The 23,825-nt window shown below is 38.9% G+C and overlaps 1 long non-coding RNA gene across 1 annotated transcript; it reads right to left on the reverse strand.

Moving 5' to 3' along the window:
- Positions 1-584: 584 nt before the first annotated feature.
- On the reverse strand, positions 585-23,642 carry LOC132693948 (uncharacterized). Its single transcript, XR_009617061.2, has 4 exons — positions 23,554-23,642; positions 6,484-6,689; positions 845-968; positions 585-669 (listed from the first exon to the last, which is right to left on the reverse strand). It is a non-coding gene; the product is annotated as an uncharacterized LOC132693948 (long non-coding RNA).
- Between the last annotated feature and the right edge of the window lie 183 nt (positions 23,643-23,825).

Below are 23,825 nucleotides of genomic sequence, written 5' to 3' on the forward strand. Positions count from 1 at the left end.
CAAGTAATTTAGACCCTCTGGGCTTCTGTTTCCTCATCTGTAAAGTGGGAACAATAATAATAACTAGTTTATAAGATCATTGTGAGGATGAAGTGAGACGATTCATGTAAAGCACTGAGCACAGTGGCTGCAGTCACAACCAGAGAAGAATTAGTATTTGTTCTTCGTGAGCTTTTGTTGGTTCCTGCAGCGCATCTTCTCGTGTTCCGAACGCTCATGGATCCTCCTGTTCTAGAACTGGATCGCCTCCGTGCTCACGAGGCTCTCATTGCAGGACACACCTGCTTCCACTCTCCCTACCTTTGGTTGTCTCTAGTTTTCTGGCATCTCCTCTATTTTTCTGATCTTTAGGAAGATTACACCAAGCAGTTCGATCATCTCATTGCAAAATGCCCGATTATCTGGCATGTGCTTTTTAATACATTCCTTACAGAATTCACTCCTTTTAGAAGTTAGTTTATTGGTGCAGATGTCATACCAAAACAATAGTAAATTAGAAAAGATAGATCTCCACCCCCTCACCTCTGTAATAGCCCAGGTGTTAGCAGTCCTGGGCTCATGTGGCAGGATCAAGGGACAGAATTCTTCCATCATGCCACTTTTTCATCTCTAGAGAATCGTCCTTGCCCATATGGTTCAGATGGCTCATCACATCACCTCAGATGCCATCTAGGCAGCAGGAAGAAGAAAAAAGGAGGAGGAAGGCATGTACCTTCTTAAAAGTACAACCATGGACTTACAGATGACATTTCTATTTATATCCCATTGGCAAAGACTCGTTCACTTGGGCATCCAGCAGCAAAAGAGGCTGAAAAATGTAGTGTTTCCATTAGCTGTAACATACCCAGCTAAAAATGTGCAGCTCCAGATCTTTAGGAGAAAAGAAGACAGATGTCGGGGCAAATGCTCCAGCACAGCTTCCTCTCTCTCTATCTCTTAAAGGTCCCTCCAATCTCTCAGATCTGAAACTAGAGAATCATTTCTACTTTTTCCATTTCTGTTGCAGTCACTCACAAAAGGCCATTCATATCATATTTTAATCTATGCTATTTTACATCTTAAAATATTTTGTATCAATTTCTATTTCCTGTTGCCATCCAAATACAGACTCTCATCAGCCCTTGCTTTTATTCTCATCAGCCCCATCCAAAGGTCTAAACTGATTATCTTTCATGTCCTTCAGGAAAGGTCATAGTCAAACTCTCTCCATTGACAAATGGCATTGAACATAGTTTTCTGTTGCCCTCAATAAAGATGCCCACTGGAATAAATTTTCTGACCTTTGGTTCCTCCTTAGGAGGGCATATAATGAATCACTGATCCTGCCACTTTGACTTTCTGCCCACATCCAGCCAAATCTCAGGGACCCTGGCTCAGCCCTCTTCCTTCCCAGAGAACTGTGGTCCACCAGTTTATATCATTTGTTTCGCCGCCTTTGGGGAGCCAAAATGGCAAAATGTTTTGCCATTTTGTCAATCCTTGATCAAACTACAAGAGCCTTTTAACTTGTTTTTCTGAAAATACCCTATCTTCCTCTAATCCATTCTATACAGAGCCAAATTAATCTCCTTAAAACACTGATGTCATTAAAAAAAAAATCTCTTCTACTTTAAAATTTCTAAATGGTGGGTCATTTATCACAGCAGAGATAGCAAATGTGTGTTGCCTTGTTCAAGGCCAACCTCACTAATCAGGATGCTCTGTTCTGCTCTACCTAGATGAAGCTGCAAAATCCTTTTCTATAGTTGGTACCACCAGCTGATTGGAACTTGTATGAAAGATAAATCTAATTTATCACCCCTAGCCCTCAAAATTATTTTCACAAGCTGGACTTTAAGTGTGCTCCATCTCTGAATATTTTGCTGTTCAATATATGTAAACCCTGTTTCCTCAAATAGATCACAAGTTCCTCATTCATTTTTTTTTTTCATTAAATTTCTGGGTTCTGCTCCCAGAGTTGAGGCAGATACCTTTCATAGGCATTCTCAGGTCAAAGAGGAGATGTTGAAGGTGCTGAAGTCTGAGCTGATGGGTGAAGGAAATGAAGTAGAAGGAAATCTGAACTGTCTTCAAAAAAGGCAGTAGAAAGCTATAATTAAAAAACCGGTGCCAAGTGTGAGATCTAAGGAACATGGCAAGGTCACAAATGGAAAAGCAGGGCTCAGGAGCCAAAAGGATAGGAAGCAAGTCAGGTTGCAGAGTGCAAACTGGGATGAATGATTCACAAGTAAGCTTGTGGAAACGCTTCTTGGAATTGTCAGACCTGCCTCTGTGCAGGACCAGCCATTAATAGAACCATGCATGTGATACACATTAATGCATAAATAAGCAGAAACAGAAATCAAAATAATGCTGTCTGATCTTCTGTTGAAATGCTATGTTGAACAAGAAATATCTATAGTTTCTCTCAGTCTCCTATCCCAGTTTACACAAAAATATTGACTTGGCAACTTTTAAATTAATGGTATCTTCCTAGACGTCTTTAATATTGTATTTAAGCCAGAGTGGAAAAGGTAGCTCTCAATACATGCACTAATAATAAAGCAGACTTTGAAAAAAGTGGCAGATGGAAACAAGAAAGACTCCGCCCCAGGGACTTTTGCAGATTAGATCCCCATGAAGTCTTTGTTGCCCCTCTGCTCCTGCCAAGCCTGAGGGACGGGCTTCTTGCTGCAGCTGCTTTTGCAAAAATTAATGCCTTGCTCCTGCCAAGAAAGCAGGTGACAAGCTCAGCAGCTCTCCTTTGGTTTTCTCCATGGCAGGAACATGTGCCCTGTGAGTAGGCATTTGTTTGTGTAATCAGTAGGACTGCAAATGCAAAGACAAGGAGATGAAGGTGAGTCAGGAAGGAAAAAGTGGCACCTGGGAGCGGAATAAAACACCAAAAAGCCAGGGGATGGGAACAAGGCCAGCTAGCATTCACCCATGTTAATGAGAGCAAGTTGACTCATGCAACCCTGGGAACAGCGAAGATTGTTTGCATGTACATGATGAATCATCTGATGTATAAGTCAAGCCACCAGCTATAATTAATCTTGTGCATCAAAACAAATTTGGGTATTTTGAGCATGAGCTAATGAGATTGACCTGTATGATCATGCAGCACTTATAACTGGGTAAGCATGTCAAGGACAAGGAGGAATCTGGGGGTGCCCTTGGGAAGTGCTTTTCCTCGTGGCCTGCAATCTCACCCATATGGTGCTCCATGTAGGGTGTGAACATCGACAGTGGGTTGGACTGGATGGTATTTGCCCCACCCATGCTGCCCTCAATTCCTCCTTTATTTACAGTGCTATAAGTCCTCTAGAATACAAGGACTGTAAGGTATGCTTATGGTTCTTTCTAGTTTGCAATGGATTTTCATAACTGATTGTGGCATTTAGCATGCTAGAGTGACCAACTGCTGGTTGTTGTCATTCAAATTGGTAGTGGACATTTGTTGGGTTTTGGCAAGCCAGCGTCTATTCCACATTCCCTTGATAATAGTACCTGGTTCCTTGAAGATTGATTCCTCCTGATTAGAGACAGCTTTGCAAGATTACAGTTAAGGTGCCCTGCTCTGTCTCCACTAAGGAACAGGCATATGACCCATGCCATTCATGGGCTCCTTCCCTACACTTTTGATCTTGGCCAGGATGACAAACAGCCCAAAAAAGAGTAGACCCATTTTGTCCAGCAGTAGCTCCCAAGAAAGAAAGGTCCCAAATGGATCTTTATTGGGAGCAGTAGCTGAGTCTATTCTTTTTACTGTTTCATATCCTTCCCCAAATTTTCCTTTTGTTTAAGTAGGCAAGAATCAGTTTCTGCTGCTTGTAACCAAAAGCCCCTAGATGATACAGATTCATGTACCCAAAGTTTCTACTACAGATATTCAAGGAAATGGAGATTATTAGTAAACCCAGCAAATTGATTACATGGACATTGGTTACAAAAATGTCTATGTATTTTACAAGACTCATTACTCAACACCAAGTCCTCTCTTCCCTATCAGCAGTGTCTTGAAGTTTGTCTTCTGATTAATTTGTTGTTTATTTCAAATCCTTTATCAAATATTTCCCAAAGTATAATAAATGGGAAATATATCAGCGGAAACCTTGCTTATCAACAAATATCTTTCACCCTGACAGGCCTTCTAGGGGTAGGGGTGTAGGGCTGGTAGTACGTAGTTTTCTTATAATATATGAGGTATGTATTTAACTCTTGGGGTATGAAAAGACAGGCAATCCCTGTGGAAGAGAAAAACACAGCAAAACATCCAAAAATAATGGAGAAAAGGAAATAAAAATAATATATTTTATTGACTCAAAGGAACCATCAATGCTCAGAAACACTCGTACATACCACTAAGTAAAAAAAAAAAAAAAAAAAAAAAAAAAAAAAATGCTCCCAGTCAATTTATGGCACCCTATCCCAACATCAGAGATATTGCAAAAAATGCAAAAAAAAAAAATGTTTTAAAGTGATAACTTTTGGTAATAAAAATAACAGCTAAATGTATGTAATCAACTACATGATAGCTCTGTTACAAGTGTTTCACATATATTAATTAATTTAATCCTAACAATCTGATGAGATATATGATATGTTAACACAACTAATATCCATAGTTAGCCAAACAGGTGGCTTAGGCTTAGAATAAATTGAAAATGGAGTTATTAATGCTTTTACTCAAATTGACAAATTTGTGTTTTAATCAAAGCAACAAAATTTTGTGGGAAAGTATTGCTTTGATGTTTTCTTTATGAGATTAATTTCTAAGATGTAGCTTTGTGCCATGCTCAAAAATTCATTCTTAGTTTTGTTTCAATCTTTAGAATTAAAAAAATATACCATTGTTTCTAATCCTTGTTCCATGAATCTTAAAAGGCCCTTGGGCCAAAAGCAATTAATATTTTGTTTAATTCCCTATATGTAGTCCTGGTTGTGTAGGATTGAAAAGCAGTGTTACTAAGCAATTCTTTAAAAATATTTTGTGGAATACCACTGTGGAGATGTTGTGTTATAACCTGAAAAAAATCCCAGGGCTCAAGGAGCCAGTCTCAACATGGTAAACATTCAAAGAAACACAGTTCAGTAACCAGGTGTGATCACTATCTTTCCCTTTCTTGCATTTCTCAAAGAATGCTAAAGGGGATCCAGGTCATAATTCACAACATCATTTCTTAAGTGTTTCTTTTCTCATTCTCCTCCTTCTAAAACTGTTATGCATCTCAAGGCTTCCAGAAGACACTTCACCCTTCTTTTCTTGTATTCAATTCCCCCCAAAAACTATTCTGGGCACCCCCTATCATTATAGGCTGTTCTCTTTTCTTCCCCTCTCCCTTTATTTTCATCATTTACAACTTCTTTTAAGAAAGCCCCAGCCCCAGGGTGCCTGGTGGCTCAGTTAGTTAAGCATCTGACTTTTGATTTTGACTCAGGTCATGATCTCAGGGTTCGTAGGATTGAGCCCTGTGTTGGGCTCCATGCTTGGGAGCCTGCTTGGGATTCTCTCTCTTTCTTCCTCTCTTTCTCTGTCTCTTCCCACTCCCTCTCTCAAAATAAAGGAATAAACTTGAAAGAAAGAAAGAAAAGAAAAGAAAAGTCAGCCCAGCCCCCTCTGATGCCATCACTGTTTCTTGCCCTTTTGGTTTTCCACCGTCTGGGAAGGACCATGAGGTGAATATCACATTAAAGGAGAGATGCTGAATACCCTTTGTAAGAAGTTTTCGTAGAGCATGTAGGTCAGGAAATAGGCAGAACATTTCCTTCTATGGTAATGATATTTTGTTTTTTTTTTTCTTTAATTTTTAAAAAATGTACTGTGGTCATTTATGTTGGTAAACATTAGGTACCTCTTGAAGATTTACAATCACGTTAGCATTTTAAAAGTACTGCGAAGTCTTATAGCAAAGAAGTCTATTTATCTTTGTTTTATCCAGTCTTTCTGAAATGTACTTAAAAATCTTCTTTCTCTCCCCCACCCCCTTCCACATACACACGTAAGTACCCATGAATGCCATTTTGGTAAAGTGGCCTTAAACTATTAAAAAATACATAACAAATTATAAGTGTTGAAGTACACTTATATACATAGAATGGTAGGATGGATATTTCAATGAGGACAGCAATAGTTTGAACGTGATCTGTGCTTTTCACAAAACATGGAAAGTAGTGCCACATTGCCTTTCATATTGTAGTTGTGACAAGACAACTTGCCCAGAATAGTCACCGGCTGAGTCTGTCCAGCCAATATTTGCACAGATACCAGTTGCAGATCTGGTTCTGAACAATAGTTGTCCTTGAATTTGATTTTGCCAAGATGTTTTGTGTTGTTACCTCCCTGGGTATCTTGATTTACCTTGGACATCAGCCAGCTCCTGAAGCTAATGTTGGATATTAGCCCATTGGCCCATTTGCTATTACATAAATTTAATGTCATTGGGTATGGAGAGTATGATTAGATTGTAGATGGACTTGTCCATAGCTAGAGGTAATGTGTACCTGGGCGTCTGAGCAAGTTTCCATGTGGGATCATCTGGAAAAGATTGGAAAATAGCACCTGAAGCCACACATGTTCACTTAGACATCCGAAGCATTGCATAGATTCAGACAATGGCTGATGGATAATTTGCAAATTGGTGAAGTTTTAGTTGGATCTGGTAATGTTGGAGATCTTTCCATACAAAGGTGTAGAGAGTCATCATTAACTTGAAAAAGACAATAGAGAAACAATTCTTAGGCAATTGAGGAAGCAGATTTGAATATTATGACTCTTTTATTGCCTACTTTACTTTGAACTGTTGTTATCTAGGGCAATGCTGGAGGACAAGATACAAGTCCATGTAATTTGTTTAAGGTTTGCACCGAGTCAGTATAAATGATTGCATTCACTAACATTTCCACATGAAATTCACTGGGAGTCATTGGACATCTTTAAGAAATATGCATCTAAAAAGTTATTCGACTTATACAAAATTTGGCAAAAAAAGAAAAAAAACCCATGTATGCAAAATATGCTATTGGTTATTATGTTATATCCATATATAATAATCAGTGCTATCTACACAAGGTTTCCAATTCTCCTTCTGGACATGTGATAAGATTACATCTCTTTGTCCACTTTATGCTAAGTGAGGCCACATGACTAGCTTTAGCAAGAAAATATAGAAACAAATAACACGTCACTTCCAAGCAGAAACTTTTAGGACTAGTGTATAATTTTCTATGGTCATTTTTCCTTTTGCCTGGATCCTGGACTGAGTACAATATGGAATAGAGCTCATAACTGACCCACAATAGACACATATAGTGAGCAAGAAACGAAAAATGTTTTGAAGTCACTAAGATTTGTTAACTGTTTATTACTGTAGCTTAACCCAGCCTATTTTGGCTGCTATGCCACACAATGAAACTCTAGACAGTCCATGAAAATCACAGAATAGAAAAATATTAAATAATGAGAGTTTTAACAAACTTGTATTCAGCCATTGCAAACTATGAACGAAATGAGGGTTCCTAGGTGGATCTTTGGAATTTTGAAGTTGGAAAACATTCCATTAAATTGATACCTTTGTGGGTAGAGACTAAAAGTTTACCTTTAGGTTTAACTGCCTTTGGGGAACACTTTTAGATTCAGATCTGTAAAGTAACTAAATATTCTTTTTCCTTGAAAAACAATTCCTTTGTTCTGGGCTGGAGAAAGGGCATTGGACCACTTCTCCAAGAGATGGGGAAGCCTAGTGATTCCCTGTATTGGGGAATAAGCTTGCCCCAGCCACACAGAACCCAGGCCTCAAGCTGAGACCCTATGAGCCACTTGACCTGGTTGCTGGAGGGCCCATAGTGCAGTTTGAAAAAAATAGCTGAGGAAAGAGTGTGTCCCTTCCTCAGGCTCTCTTTGGACCTATGAATGTCAGTTAACAACAAAGGACAGCTGACTGTAACAGGGCCACTAGGGAGGGTGCACCCTGAGAGAAAAGCAATAGAAAGCCCTCAGCTAGGGTCATGGTTCAAAGCATTAAAATTCAGACGTCTCAAGGAGATACAGGGGATACTCAACATCCACCTTCCCATATGTGTGTTCTCATTCTTCCCTCTAGAGGACAATTCTCAGCTTGCAAAATGCCTGAGATATGTTGTCATGATGATATAGCAGGAAAATGGACGTCTACGACTGGGCAGAACTATCTTTTGTGCTCTCTCTGAAGACAAAGGAGGGTGGGCGACAAGTTAAGAAAAGCTCACCACGGGAAGCTTTTCTCTGAGAACGTAAGCAGTCCCAACAGAGTAAAAGAGAAAATAATTATCTGGAAAAGCTATAATTAATAGTGTCAGATTTAACCTTTGTTCCAATATGAGAATGTCTGCCCTAAGACATCACCCAAGACCTAATGCTCTTTCTACAAGGAAGATTGTGCTTAGGTGTGGAAGTCAGGGCTTACCCCATCCAGTGCCCGCCTTCCCAGAGGATGGTGTTCCTTCTAAGGCAGCCTGCCAACGACCCCAATATTAAGCAGGGGTCTTGTTGTTCTGTCTTCTAGCTGTTACCAAGTTAGCTCTTTCTGTCCTGCCTCCCAAAAAACCTATTGCCAGCTCTGGTGCACATTAACCAAATGTAAAATGGTTACTCAAACCTGAGACTATGGTACAAAAATATTTAAAATACAAGTTGGAGAATCCATGTGATTGAGATGTTCGTGTGAAGGAGTGAAGTATTCACGTATGTGCACTCATTGATGCATGCATGTGCACACGTGTGTAGGCAAGGAGGGGCGTGTGTGTTTCATAGAGAAATATCCATTCAAGAGAGCATTGACAGGGGCTCTGAGAACTTACAGATGGGGGTGGAAGTGGAAATCCACATTTCAGTGATTTTTTTTTTCCTCCTTCACACACAAGTGACATTTTTTCAAACGTCTATTCTGTGAGCAAAAGGAGGAGGGACATATGTCAATGTTAAGTGCTTGGGAGACGAATTATGGAGCAACACTACCCACTTAACTTATCGCAGCTCTATGAAAGATTATAGGGTTTGGACTATTTCTGGCTACACCCGAGCGTCTTCTGAAAAGTGGAAGTAAAGTCGTTACGTGGAATGGGCATTTTATGCATTTAGTAATTTGTCTTGAGCAGAGTCTAGACACCCTCCCGGGAACGTGAGGGAAGGTAGTACTTTGCTACAACCTTCAGTACTATTGAAAGAGGAAAGGCAAAGTCCATCTGGGAGACCCTGTAGGTAACGGTCCCAGGAGTTCTTGGTTTAGGCACTGAAAGCAAAGGGAAAAACGCAATGACCTGGTGTCCCCATAGAGGCCGGGCCTCACCCACAGGGGGAGAGGCAGCCAGAGCCAGCGGGACAGTTCAAGACCTCTACTAGATCAGGGCACCGCCGATGTTCCTACCTGGGCAGACTGAAAACGGTAGTTTAATCTCTCTGAGCCTTGGTTCCTCCATTTAGCGAGTGGGCACAATCATTTTAACACCTGGAACAGCTAAACATTTAGGAAAAACTGCCTATGTGCCAGGAACCAGAGTACTACACATTTGATTCATTTGTTCTCCCTACCTCTTGTGAGGTGGGTAATATTTGTATATTTCATTGATTCTACGATGTGACTTTTTTCTTTCATTATTTTGACATTATCTGTTATCAGGATGCACCATGTAATTGATAAGAAAGCATGTAAGTCATGATTCGATTTATACTTTTAGTTCTTTTTTAGTGGCACATAAATTGGTGATATGTTAGATTCAATGAGGAAACTGAGGCCTGGCCAAGTCAAATAATTTGCCTAGGATCATACAGCTAAAAAGTGGTAGAATGAGCACTTTAATCCTTTAATCCAGGCTGTTTCTAGAGTTGACTTTCTTGTAACAATCTCCCGATTCCTCCACTTACTAGCTGTGTGACCTTGGGCAAGTTCTTAACCTCTCTGTGCACCCATTTTTTCATCTGTCAAATGGTCATACTGAGAGTAACTGCTTCATAGGATCATGATGTGGATTAAACAAGTTCATATAGGTAAAGTTCTTAAAATAGTGGCTGACATATAAGAGCTCAATAAAATTCAGCTGTTAGCTTTAATCATTTTAGAGAGAAAGCCAGCATCACTTGTTATGAAGAGAAAGCAATCAGGAAAAAAAAGGATAAAGCTAGTAAAAGTATATGTTCACTAGCCTATCCCTAAAATCATCTTGGCCCCACAAAAGAGGTGTTTTCCGTATTTGGGGAAATGCATTTTTCTTCTCTCTCAAACTGAGGGATGAGGTAAAAGTGAAAGGGAAGAATAAACTGAGGGAGTGGTCATTACAGGCCAGGGAGAAGAGACTGGGGAAGAGGAAGGTAGGTCAGAGGCTTTGCTTGAAGAGGTGGCCATGGCCTGTGCTGCATGAAACAGCAGCAGAACTGACAGGAGCTAACACGGGCTTTCATTCTACAGATAGCAACCTATCAGTAAGTCGTAGGGTCAGTCTGGTGGGTCACAACCAGCATCTTTAGAAAGGCAAGGGAGGGGTGCCTGGGTGGCTCAGTCGGTTAAGCGTCCAACTTCGGCTCAGGGCATGATCTCAAGATCTGTGAGTTCAAGCCCCATGTCCGGCTCTGAGCTGACAGCTCGGAGCCTGGAGCCTGCTTCCGATTCTGTGTCTCCCTCTCTCTCTGCCCCTCTCCAGCTCACGCTCTGTGTCTCTTTTTCTCAAAAATAAACATTAAGAGATGGAAGGGACTCACACCATTCACAAAAATAAACTCAAAATGGATAAAGGACCTGAATGTGAGACAGGAAACCATCAAAACCTTAGAGGAGAAAGCAGGAAAAGACCTCTCTGACCTCAGCCGTAGCAATCTCTTACTCAGCACATCCCCAAAGGCAAGGGAATTAAAAGCAAAAGTGAATTACTGGGACCTTATGAAGATAAAAAGCTTCTGCACAGCAAAGGAAACAACCAACAAAACTAAAAGGCAACCAACGGAATGGGAAAAGATATTTGCAAATGACATATCGGACAAAGGGCTAGTATCCAAAATCTATAAAGAGCTCACCAAACTCCACACCTGAAAAACAAATAACCCAGTGAAGAAATGGGCAGAAAACATGAATAGACACTTCTCTAAAGAAGACATCCGGATGGCCAACAGGCACATGAAAAGATGTTCAACGTCGCTCCTTATCAGGGAAATACAAATCAAAACCACACTCAGATATCACCTCACGCCAGTCAGAGTGGCCAAAATGAACAAATCAGGAGCCTATAGATGCTGGAGAGGATGTGGAGAAATAGGAAACCTCTTGCACTGTTGGGAATGCAAATTGGTGCGGCCGCTCTGGAAAGCAGTGTGGAGGTTCCTCAGAAAATTAAAAATAGACCTACCCTATGACCCAGCAATAGCACTGCTAGGAATTTATCCAAGGGATACAGGAGTACTGATGCATAGGGGCACTTGTTCCCCAATGTTTATAGCAGCACTCTCAACAATAGCCAAATTATGGAAAGAGCCTAAATGTCCATCAACTGATGAATGGATAAAGAAATTGTGGTTTATATACACAATGGAATACTACGTGGCAATGAGAAAAAATGAAATATGGCCTTTTGTAGCAACGTGGATGGAACTGGAGAGTGTGATGCTAAGTGAAATAAGCCATACAGAGAAAGACAGATACCATATGGTTTCACTCTTATGTGGATCCTGAGAAACGTAACAGAAACCCATGGGGGAGGGGAAGGAAAAAAAAAAAAAAGAGGTTAGAGTGGGAGAGAGCCAAAGCATAAGAGGCTCTTAAAAACTGAGAACAAACTGAGGGTTGATGGGGGGTGGGAGGGAGGGGAGGGTGGGTGATGGGTATTGAGGAGGGCACCTTTTGGGATGAGCACTGGGTGTTGTATGGAAACCAATTTGACAGTAAATTTCATATATTAAAAAAAAAAAGATGCAAGGGAGGGAAGGGGAGTGAACACAAGGCAGGGCAAATATCAGAGGGCCACGTGCAATAACAATAAGCAATGTTCTATGAAACTTGGGTTTCAGTTAAGAATGAATGGATGCGTGTAATGCATTCTGTTGTGTTTCTCTCTGTGGGTCTCTGTTCAACAGTTCGAAGTCCGTTGGACTATAGTTGTGATTAGACATTGGCCGAAGAATAAACACATGGTGTCAGTTTAAAATCATGTGGTTTATATTGACAACTAAGAGCCCCCTTTCCACATGAGTGCAGCTTTCTGAAAGCACAGGGACTCTGACACATTATAAGACCCCTATGAAACAGCCCCCCTTTCTACATCTCTTTGCCTTGAGGAGACTCATTGCCCCCTACCCCATCCTGGGGCTGGTTCTGCCTCTCCTTGGCTTGGCCTGTCTGCGTTAGACCTAATTCTGGCCCCTGCCCACCACATCCCTCCTGATGTCCCACTTATCTAAAACCAACTTTCCCCAGGACGGAGCCACCTCTTGTTGATCCACAGAGCCTGGGACCTCCGCGCAGGATGCCTGGTCACCTTGGGAGGCAGCGATGCCCTCTTTTTTTGTTTATATAAATGTTATTGAAGTATACATAACAAAGATGTGGAGAAGCAACACTCCTCAGGAGTGATATTAACTGAAACCCACTGGGGGCCTGAGTCTGAACCGCTTGATTTAACATTCAAATCAAGGGTTGGGCGGGAGTGTATCCCAAGCCAAGAACCATCTCTCAGATTAGAACCAGGTAACACAGCTATGCAAGAATAGGACTGTTCTGATTTGTATTTAAAAGTGACCAGTGACAAGTATTAGGTCTCCATCGGTCCCTGGATTAAATTAACATTGTTTTAAAATGTGCACATGCAAATTTCAGAATAACATGAGACTAAAATGCCTGCCAAAATTTTGGAAGACTCTTTCACTGGAACATAGAACAAAGCCAAGTGCAAATGGTATAAAGCTAGTCTCATCAAGATACAGGGCATGGCATTGGTTATCTCCTCTTTTCCTTCTTTTTCTTTTTTGAACAGTTATTAAGAGTTTACTGTATCCGACACAGGATTCTAAGCATTTTATACATTTTATACAACAACTTTGCCAATAGAGTACTATTGTTATTCTCATTTTGCATATTTGAAAACTGAGACAGAGAGAGGTTAAGGAAATTATCCAAAAATATAAAGCAACGAAGCCAAGATTGCCAGCCGGCCAATCTAACTAAAGAACCCACATGCTTAATCACTATGTTTTCATTATCATCATCATCATCATCATCATTAATTGTGTTCACCAAGTTGAAATTTTTAGAGGGCTGGCAGGAATGCATAAAAAAAAAACCCTCATTTCTTAGAAGGCATTAATGTATTTATTCATTCTCTTCAAACAAACTCTTGGTGTTTTGACTTGTATGTTTAAGTGTTGGCCAACTTTAAATATTTCATTTCTATAAATTTCTACTCCTTGCTATTTACCTATATTTTATATATATATATATATATATATATATATATATATATGTATATAATGTATATACAATATATATGCATGTTTCATATTGTGTTATATTAGTTATATGATATTATATATCCATTATATATACATACAATAAATTGTTAGGGTAGGTATTTCTGAGTAAATTCTCTGTTTCTCCTCCTTTCCTTCTAAGGTCACACAAGGCTGTACTATTTGAGCCACATGAATTTGTGTGTTTTCTAACTTAGTTTTATCTTTTAGGCAAAACAGTTACTGTTAATATCAGTTAACAGCGTAGGGAGGCTCCATAAAAAAAAGCACTGAAGGCTTATGTAAAATTGGAGGTTATTAGCCCATCTTGCAAAAGGTAATAAAATGCAGACATTCGCAGATTTAGAATATAGTTCATTAAAATCCTCCCAACATTGAAGAAAGTACCAAACCTGGACATCATGGAGCATGACAAAGATTTCACATGCAAGTATTCCCATAATGGAGGCATTTGAAACATACCTACTTTTTGTAAGCCCGCGTTGTCTATAATTCAATTAACCATTATCTAGTGATTTCTTGTTGGTCATTATTATATACTTAACTTTCTCCCCTTAACTATTTATTCCTCTATTAATATGAAACAGGAAAAAAAAAACCTTTTTTAAAATTTTATTTTTTGTAATTTATTTTTTTTATTTTTGATAGAGAGGGAGAGAGAGTGAGCAGGGAAGGGGCAGAGAGAGAGGGAAACAGAAAATCCCAAGCAGGTTCTGTGCTATCGGCACAGAGCCCCATGTGGGGCTCAAACCCACCAACAGTGAGATCATGACCTGAGCCAAAACTGAGAGTCAGATGCTTCACCAACTGAGCCACCCAGGCACCCCAAACAGGAAAAAAAATTAACTTCCCAGAAGATATTCCTTGTTTTTTATTTATTTTTTAGAGAAAATTGATTTTTATATGAACATTAAAATTTTTCCCTGCATGTATAGGAATCTAATTATTGAATACATTGAGAAATGAGTGTCTTCTTAAGTTCTGGGAGAAATCTGGGCACAGGTTGGCAGCGGGCAGGGGAAAAGTCGGCTAAATCCCTGCATTCTAAAGGGAGAAACACCAACCTGTCTCCAGTCTTAGGCTGTGCCCCCAGGAAGTGGGCTGGGAGATGACCCAGTTTCCTTCACATCCCGCTGCTGGGACTCCTCATTTGTACATTCATTTAGTGCCTGCAGCACAGTCTCTGGGATTTCTTTGGAGGTGGTAACCTTTATCCTTGGGTTTAGTTTTTTGAAATGACCAGTAACCAGTTGGAGTCAGATAGGGTGAATCAGGTCAAGTGTGTTAAAACAAGCTATGACTTTGAAGTGACAGTCTGTCTTTCCTTTCTAGCTCATAAACAGACCTTGTAGGAATAAATGCACTGGTTCATTAAGGTACACGGGAAATGGTCCAGGGAAAAGGGGAGGGAATAACCAAGGAAAATATTAATCTTTATGGCATGCAACCATGATTAGAACTAGTAAGGTTAACATCACCTTTTCGTGTTTGACTTTAAGGTTTATCAACAAGGGAAGAATGAGAGTAAGGAACACATTTTTAAAATTATTATTTTAGAGACAGAGAGAGAGCAGGGGAGAGGAGCAGAGGGAGACAGAGAGAATCCCAAGCAAGCTCCATGCTCAGCTCTGACTCCAACACTGGGCTTGATCCCATGACCCTGGGACCATGACCTAAGCCAAAATTAAGACACTCAACTGACTGAGCCAACGAGGCACCCTAAAGGAATGCATTTCTATTTCCTCTAATGAAAGCTAAATTCTAGCACAACTGCAAATTCTGAAACGGAGAACCAGGAAGATCTCCTGTGTTCCACTCTCTTGTTAATTCCTCTTCCTCCTCTGTATTGAAGAATAACCAATCCAAATTGGGGGAAGGGCAATGGAAAAAGAAAAGGAAAGTTTAGTACTTTCTCTGTTGCCAAAAGTCACACATGATGTGAAAGGAAAGAATTAGAAAATAGAAAAAAAGTTTTAAACCTGGCACTGAGAAATCAACCCTGTTAGTATGTTTTGTTGCATCTCTTTCAAGATGTTTATATATCATAGTATATATAAATATATACTTATGTATGTACACATATACACACATATATATACATACACACATAAAAAATACACACATACTCCCTGATGATATAGTTTTGCTTTCTATTAACAATAAAACATGAATATTCTAATGTCAGCGTAATTGTAGATGGTTACTCTGTAGTATTTTCAGAGACAGATAATTTCTTTAACCAAATCCTAATCTTGGACATTTACATTTTTATAGGTGTTTATTGCTTATGAATAAAATATGAGGTATCCCCACTTACACAGCACTAAGCATTTGTTCCATTTTTTCCTCCCTACAATGAAGAAAAGTCTATTGCTTTTTCCTCCTCCTGATAGAAATTGAACAGTCATTGCCAAAAAAAAAAGGAAAAAAAAATCAAACAATACATTGAGGAAAAGGCTAGAAGTCACCTGAAATCCACCTTTCTGAGAGAATGATTATTAACATTTCAGTGAACAACCTTTCCTATAATTCTTTATGCATTATGTACACACAGGTATAATTTTATGTACATATACATATACATGCACACACACGTACACAGAAGGTGTAAAGAGGCATTTTTAAAGGGATTAGTGATATATAATTCTCTATACCTTAGCAATACATATAATGGATGGAAATTCCTTTAAGCCAAGTAGTATATAGAGATCATTAAGTTTTAATTCTTGCATAATATTCTACTGTAAGAATTATTATAATTCATTCAGCTATTCTTTTATTAATGGACTTTTGATTAGCTACCAGCTTTTTATTATTAGATATAATGCTGCAATAATCATCCTTGAATATATACATGCTTATGTACTAGAGCATTTATTTTTATACAGCAGAATCCCAGGAGTGGATTGCATGGTTGAATTGTACATGCATTTAAAATTTTTAATAGAGATCATGAATTGCCTTTTTCCATTTCCACCAGTGATGTCTGAGAGTGCCCTTGCCCTGCTCCCATCTCTGCTAATAATAGCTGCTATTACACTTTTATTTTTGCTACTCTGATGGGTATTATCATGGCAATTTTAATTTCCATTTCCCTGCCTACTGGGGAAAGTTGAACATTTCATCATACTTGTCCTTCTGTCGATTGCTTATTCATATCCCCAACCCATTTTGCTATTGGGTTGATTGTATCTTATAAATTGTAAGGGAGCTTTTCATTTAGTATAGATAGTAATTTTTTATCTATCAATTGAATTTAAAATATTTTCCCTAACTTGTTTGTCTAGTGACTTTGATTTTCTATCTCTTGCACTATAAATAATACCATAAAGCTTTACTACCTTAACATTTTATGTGTGTATGTTGTATATATATATCACATATCCTGTCTTAATTTAAAAGATTTCTCCAATTCAAAGTACATATACTGAAAGTACACTAATTTTTTTCTAAAATGATTAGTATTCATTTTTACTTTCTACTCTTTATCGGGAATTTATTTTTGGAATTAATGTAAACTAGGGGCCTCAAATTTATTTTCTTCTAAGAGTATATCCAGTTGTGGTGAGACTACCAATTAAATTTCTCCACAATAAAATACACACATATACGCACATGTGCGTGTGTGTGCGCGCGTGCGCGCGCGCACACACACACACACACACACACACACACACACTACCTAATTCTGAGTTCTCTATCATTTTTACTGATTTTTTGGTACAGTATTGTACCTGTACTGTAGTTTTTATATAGTAGTTTTTATATAGTTTTTTAAGTAGTTTTTTAACTAGTAGTTAAAAAAGTAGTTTTAATATAGTTTTTTTAATACTGCCGTTCTTTATTCATCAATTTAAGGGTATTTTATCCCATTGAAAATACTATTTGGATTCTACTGATGTTGCACTAAGTTTATATACTAACTTCAGGAGAACAGAATTTTTTAGAATAAAGAGTATTCTTTTTCAAGAACATAGTCAGATCATATTTTTGCCTTCCAGTAGGATATTTTAAATATAAATCCTATTCCTTTCTTGTATAATTCATTCCAAACTCATGGATTTTGTCAGTATTATGAGTGGAATATTTTCCTCGTTTTCATATGTGTGCTGCTCATATAGAAGGAGCTAATAATTTTATATCTTTATCAAATTCTTTATCTGAGTTTATCAAATTCTTTTATTACTTCTTCTTGTGTTTTACTAGAGTTTCTTGGTGATAGCAGGCAGGAAATTATATTATCAGCAAAAAACTTCACTTCTTTCTTTCAGTATTTATATAGTGCATTTTATGTTTATTGCATTTAGTAGAGTCTCCAGACAGTATTAAATAATGGTGATAGTAAGCATTCCTGTCTTGTTCTTTATTTTAATGGAAACAGCTTTAGCCACATGAATACAGACATATTAGTCACATCTTCCTAGTTAGCTTATGCTGCAGCAAAGCAACTTGAAATTATCCGGACCTTGAGAAACACAAGTTTATTTTTAGCCCACATTATATACTGGCTGCTAATAGGTTGTGGTTCTCTTCCATAAGTCTTTCTTTCTGGATCTAAACTAAAGGCAGAGTATCTGTCTGGGATCTGCCATGCTGTGATAGAAGAAAAAGAGTGATGGCCATATCATGAGATGATCCTTAATACTTCTGCCCAGAAGTGACACGCACCATTTCCACTCACATTCACAGGCCACAGCCAAGTCACAAGGCCAAGCCTAATGTCAATGTTGTGGAAAAGAAGAACCCAAACAGGGAGGGCATCAAGTAACTGGAAATAATAATACCATCTACCACAGTCTGCCCCTGGGTCGAAAATATTTTCTTTCCTTCTTTCGTTCACAAAATAAAAACATCTGTTTTTCCCCAAGAAAAACCTTTAAAAAGTCCTAGCCAGTTGTGAGGGACGAGGCCATTCAAGATTTTGTAATAGCTCCTACATCATATTTGGATGTGGCTGCTCTGGATCTTGAAACGAAAAAATGACAAGAAAGAATGTATCCTCTAGTAGTCCCAATGTACAGTGGTGGAAAACAGAGATAGGACAATCTCTATTCACACCTGCCTTGGAAAGGGGGAAGAGTGGAAGGTACACAGCAGTCACCAATCTGTAGTAATCCTAAAATTCCACAGAGGAAATGCTGCAAGGACCTCAAATCCTGTATAAAGGGGAATTTCTTGATTCGTCCTAAATCTCTGCTCCCGACAAGTAGCATCCCAGGCCATTGCTCTCCATCAGAGAGGCACTGTCCTCTCAGAGTTCTTTCTATTTCCATTATTTCTCTTGGTCATTTTTAAAGGATATTGGAGATTATGTCCTCCCTTGGGGCTCAGCATCTTTTTTTTTCCCTCATCTTGCTCTCTGCCCATAGAAGCTTAGAGATCCAAAAATTGTTTCAAGTCTTGAATAGCCAATGGCCACCATAGTTTGGTAGCTCTTTTAGCAGTACATCTCTTTCCAAAACTTTGGCCAATTCTCTCTTGACTTAATTTGGAGTATTTTGAGCTTATGAACTTCTGTAGGAAAGTCATGATACAGTCATTCTCCACTGAGCCATCCTTTCCAACTATGTGCTACCTTCACCGGTTCAAAAGCTTTTATGGAATGCTTGATGGCCCTAGTCTTGATTTGGTTCTTGTCACACAACTATCTTCGTTGGCCCTTGTTGCTCAGGGTGCTTCCCAATTTGAATTTATACCGGTTGGAGATAATGCACAGTTCCATTTTCCAATCATGCTTGCAAGCCAGCCAATTCTTTCCTGAGTTGATCTCCTCCTTGTAATAAGTTGCCGAACCCAGACCATAGCAACCAGTACATACTAGTAGCATTTTATTCCCAAACTTTTCATATGAATTCATAAGCTCATTTGGTCCATTTTCTGCCTGTGGAGACACCACTGGCAATAATTCTGAGAATGTTTGGCCACTACATCATTCAGACCACCATCCTTCCAGCCTCTAATGACAATTTCCTTGCCATAACTGCCTGGCCCTGAGAACCAATGCCCCATATTTTAAGTTTTCTTTGTTGGTTCCTTTTTGTTTTGTCTGTTTTTGGCATCATTCTACTCCTGGTTGTAACTTTTTTTTTTTTTTTTTTTTTTTTTTAATGTTTATTTATTTTTGAGAAGAGAGAGACAGAGCACGAGCGGGGGAGGGGCAGAGAGAAAGGGAGACACAGAATCTGAAACAGGCTCCAGGCTCTGAGCTGTCAGCCCAGAGCCCGACGCGGGGCTCGAACTCACAGACCGTGAGATCATGACCTGAGCCGAAGTCGGCCGCCGAACCGACTGAGCCACCCAGGTGCCCCCTGGTTGTAACTTTTTATTTAGCTTTTGCTATGATATGTTGTCATAATAAACCCCAAAATCTCAGGGGCTTACAGCTAACAGTAAAACTTCATTTTTTACTTCCTAATATACAGGCTGTGGGTGAGCTGTGGCTCTGCTCTTTTGTCTTCTTATTCTAGAGTCCAGGCTAAGGATCCAGCTTTGCACTAACATTTGCCATCCTTGTAACAGGGAAAATGGCAATGACCAATTCATACAATGGTCCTAATGCACAGCTCTACAGTGACATGCATCACTTCCTCTCATATTCATTGACCAAAGCAAACAAAATGGCCAGACCATTGCCTCATGATGTCATAATGTCAGTGAGTGTGGGGAAGAATAATCCTTTTGCAGGTAATACAACAGATAATTAAGAGCAAGAGTATGATCTACCACAGCATGTCACCATTTAGATAAGTATTGCTGCTAATTTTCCATGAATAATCTTCGTCATAATCTGAGACCTTTCCTTCTATTCCCATTTAACTTTTTGTGTATGTGTATGTGTGTTTTAAGAAAGTTTCTGAATTTATCCAAAGCCTTTCAAGCATCTATTGATATTATGGGATGCTTTTCCTCCTTTAATTTGTTGATTAATATTTATAATTTTTCCCATATTTAACTATCTTTAAATTTCTAGAATAGACTAGTGTTGATAACTGTGGACTATTTCTTGATAATCCATTGAATCCTATTTTATAAAGTGTACAGTGTTTGCATCTGTATCCATTAATGTGATTCGTTGATCATCTTTTCTGGTTCAATTTCAGGCTTGGATATTAAAGTATGCTAGCTTCATAGGGTGAATTGGGAAGTTTTTAACCTGTGTTTTTATGGATTGCAATAACTTACTGGAATTATCTATTCTTTAAATCTGTCTGGAACTCAGGCTTGAAATTATCTGATCCTGATGACTTTTAAAATCATTATTTATTGGGGCGCCTGGGTGGTGCAGTCGGTTAAGCGTCCGACTTCAGCCAGGTCACGATCTCGCGGTCCGTGAGTTCGAGCCCCGCGTCAGGCTCTGGGCTGATGGCTCGGAGCCTGGAGCCTGTTTCCGATTCTGTGTCTCCCTCTCTCTCTGCCCCTCCCCCGTTCATGCTCTGTCTCTCTCTGTCTGTCCCAAAAATAAAAAAAATAAAAAAAATAAAACGTGAAAAAAAAATCATTATTTATTAACCATCTATCTAAACATTTCTGTGGTAATTTATCAAAATTTTCAATTCCTTCTTTGGTCACTTTTGGGAATTCAAAATTTATAAGACAATCTCTTATTTACTGTAGGTTCTCAGATCTTTTGTCAAAGAGTTGCATGTATATTTTATTATAATCTTATTTTGTATCTGTGATTATGTCTCTATTCCAAACTTGTATGATTTCACACTCTTTTTTTTTATAATCATACCTGTGAGTTATGTATCTATTTTGTTGATCAAAATAGCTCTTGAATTTAGTTCTCCTTTTACCATTATTTTACTTTCTGATTAAGTAATTTCAGCTTTTGTCCTTATTAATTTTTGGTTTATTTTCTGATTTCTTAAGAAAATACCTCCTTCTTGCAAATGTTTTATCTTCTTAAATAACAGACAATGGCAACTATAAATTCTTCTTTAGCAATCTCTCATTTCTTATGTTATAAATAGACTCATTTTCATTATTTTCTTGGTAGTTTATTATATCAATTTGATCACTGTCCCACACCTTTTATCTTCAGACTCATTAATTAAACTTACATATTCCCTTTATGGTTCATCTTGTCTACTCCCATGATTTAAGCTACTACTTTTAAACTAATGGCTTCCAAATCTCCCAGGATCAGATATCTAACTTGCCTCAGGGACATGACCAGCTCAGTCTGCTTGACCTCATCAACATTTCCTTAAATCAACAATAACTATATTTTTCTCGGCGATAACTATATTTATTTGTACCACCATCCATGTAGTTGTTCAAGCTCAAAAGTTAGGATTCATCCTTGACTCCTCCCTACTCCTCATACCCATATCCAGTCAAACACCAAATCCTGGTTATTTTACCTCCTAATAGTTTACCTTCATCCCATCTTTTCCATCCCTGCTGTTGCCACACTTCAGCTACAGCAGATTAATTCCTTCTCTCTGCTGCCAGCCCATTCCCACCCCAAGCATACCCTATAAAAACTCTAGATTGATTTATCTAGACTGTGAATCTCACCATATGGTGTCCTCACTTAAATAGCCCTCAGTTGGGGCGCCTGGGTGGCGCAGTCGGTTAAGCGTCCGACTTCAGCCAGGTCACGATCTCGCGGTCCGTGAGTTCGAGCCCCGCGTCAGGCTCTGGGCTGATGGCTCGGAGCCTGGAGCCTATTTCCGATTCTGTGTCTCCCTCTCTCTCTGCCCCTCCCCCGTTCATGCTCTGTCTCTCTCTGTCCCAAAAATAAATAAAAAACGTTGGGAAAAAATTTAAAAAAAAAAAAAAAAAAAATAGCCCTCAGTGCTCCTCATTTCTAACACAAACTCAACATAGCCTATAAGGCCCTTTATATCCCTGCCTAAGAGAAACCCAACTAACAACACAAATAACTTAGTATGAACCATGTAATGAGTTATTATATTAATGTGCCTTTGTATCTAAAGAGATATGGAGGGTATTGGGTAGAGAAAAGGACTAACACTTATTCTCTGCCTACTGTGAACCACATCCTATGCCAGGGTTTTATCATCTCATTTAATCATTATAACATGCTTGGTGAGAGGGGCAGTTAGGAATGCTTCCAGCTGCAGGAATTAGAATATCTCACTGATGGCAGCTTCAACCACAAAGGCAGTTAATTTTCTTATATTAAATATAGAAGTTGGTGTTTCCAGCCAGATGATGCCATCAAAGACTCCTAGACCCTTCCCATTTTTCCATTCTGCCATATCTAGAATGTTGGCTTTTCTTCCTTCTCTTGTTTCCTCTTAAATGCAAGATGGGTAAGGAAACCCAAGGTTTCACAGAGAAAAGGAAAGGAGGGGACACCAGTGAGCAATTCCTTTGAGTATAGCCCCTTTAAAAGGAAGAACAACTCCTCCCAGAAGCCCCTAGAGGGTTTCCATTTACATCTCATTGACCACAACTGGTTACCCTTATCTACAAGGGAGATGAGAGAGTTTGAATTTAGGGAAGATGGGCCCAGGATAGTGGCTTCACACATCCCATTATCTCTAATTTACAGAGAGGTTAAGGTTGCTCAAAATCCTACTGATGGTAAATGTGGCTTCTGGATTGTGAATTGAGTTTTGTTTCCAAAGCTGGTACTGTCTTCTCTACACCAGTGCCATCTCTCTGTGTACTCTAAAAGTAGAATTTCAGATATTTAGACATTATTAAGGGACATTGCTTGGCACCTGCTGGTTTCCCAAAATCACACCACAGTATGTTCTCAGGCATTGGATAGAACCACCCTAGAATGTTCCAAAGATGAAACCACCCTCCTGACTCTTTGATGAAGCCACATGTAAACTGTTCCCTTTGTAAGTGGAAATATTAAGGACTACACTAAGGCTGTCTTAGATTAGCCTCTGAAGCATTCAATATATTTAGACCTGTATAGCCTGATTTCCCTAGCCTTCCTGCTCCCCAGTTGAGAATCCTTGTCAAATTTCATCATTTAGTTGTGAATAAGGTTTTGGACACAGTCACCTCAACCTTTGGACATTTCACTTGGCCTAATGAAAAGTTTGTAAACCTGAATGTTAAACCTTCTCTAATATAGCAAAGAAAAAATTTTCAAATACCTTAGGAACAGGTCCATTTCAACAAAGAATTCCTAAGGAAGAAAAATCTGCACTTGAAATTTTGCATCTGATGCTTCTTTCATCTTTGCCTTAATAAATGAGAAGCCACAGGCAATAGTCCAGTTTTTTGCTTTTATATGACTAGGATTCAAATCTTTTATTAGTTATTGTGCAATGGCTGTGACATCACCATGGAAAGATTATGACTTCAGGTCATAAGAAGTGGAAGAAGTATATATAAACAGTAAAAACATAAAATGTGTACTAATTCT

This window comes from Panthera onca, chromosome B4 (genome assembly GCF_046562875.1).
Source record: "Panthera onca isolate mPanOnc1 chromosome B4, mPanOnc1 haplotype 2, whole genome shotgun sequence".
In the NCBI taxonomy this organism is placed as follows: domain Eukaryota; kingdom Metazoa; phylum Chordata; class Mammalia; order Carnivora; family Felidae; genus Panthera; species Panthera onca.